At 40.3% G+C, this 745-nt stretch overlaps 1 pseudogene; it reads right to left on the bottom strand.

Moving 5' to 3' along the window:
- LOC114006909 (60S ribosomal protein L7-like) overlaps positions 1-745 on the bottom strand; it is an 812-nt pseudogene continuing 67 nt past the window's right edge.

The following is a 745-nucleotide window of genomic DNA, read 5'->3' as shown; positions in this document are numbered from 1 at the left end:
TTAGTTCATCCTTTGAATAAGTCTGTGTTCTGATCTTCCCTGTTGCCAGCATCTCCACCTTCTACAAAATGGGTGGTCTTTTTCTTCATTCCACCTCGTGGAGAAGATCATTTGAAGGGCCACAGGAAGTTATTTGCTTCTTTGAAGTGTTTTCCAACAGTATAGATTTCATGAATCAGATCCTCCATGTAGATGATGCCGAATTTACCAAGAGATCGAGCAATCAAAGAGTTATCTGTCAAAGCAATTTGGTTCTTATTGATTTTGCCATAACCACGCTTGTAGATCAGTTCATTTTCTGACTTCAGGTTTGGGCACTCCCATGCAATATATGGTTCCACAATTCTCAGCATGTTAATTGAGGCCTTGTTGAGCTTAACAAAGGTGCCATTGAACATCTGGTAAAAATGAAGAAGATGCAAGACCTTTTGAACCTTTGGGCCCACTCCATTGATACCTCTGATCCTGGTGACAAACACCAATTTGGGTTCTGCAGGTGCGTAGAAGTTGCCAGCTTTTCTTGCCATCCTGGCCATGTGAATCTCAGTTCTGTACATGTGTTTATATTTCTTATGATAATGTTTAGCTTTTTCATAGATAAGCTTCCTCCTTGCCTTTCAAAGCATCTTTTGAGCAAACTTCTTTCTCAGATGCTTGATCTTCAGCTCTGCAAACTTCCTTTGCTTTTTCTTAAGGATTTCTGACATAGTAGGAATCTTTTTCTTAGTGGCTTCAGGTGCAGCAG

Source organism: Tupaia chinensis, unplaced genomic scaffold, assembly GCF_000334495.1.
Source record: "Tupaia chinensis unplaced genomic scaffold, TupChi_1.0 Scaffold000099_1, whole genome shotgun sequence".
NCBI lineage: Eukaryota > Metazoa > Chordata > Mammalia > Scandentia > Tupaiidae > Tupaia > Tupaia belangeri.
The sequence above is the reverse complement of the archived record's forward strand: the minus strand, read 5'-3'. Positions and strand labels throughout refer to the sequence as shown.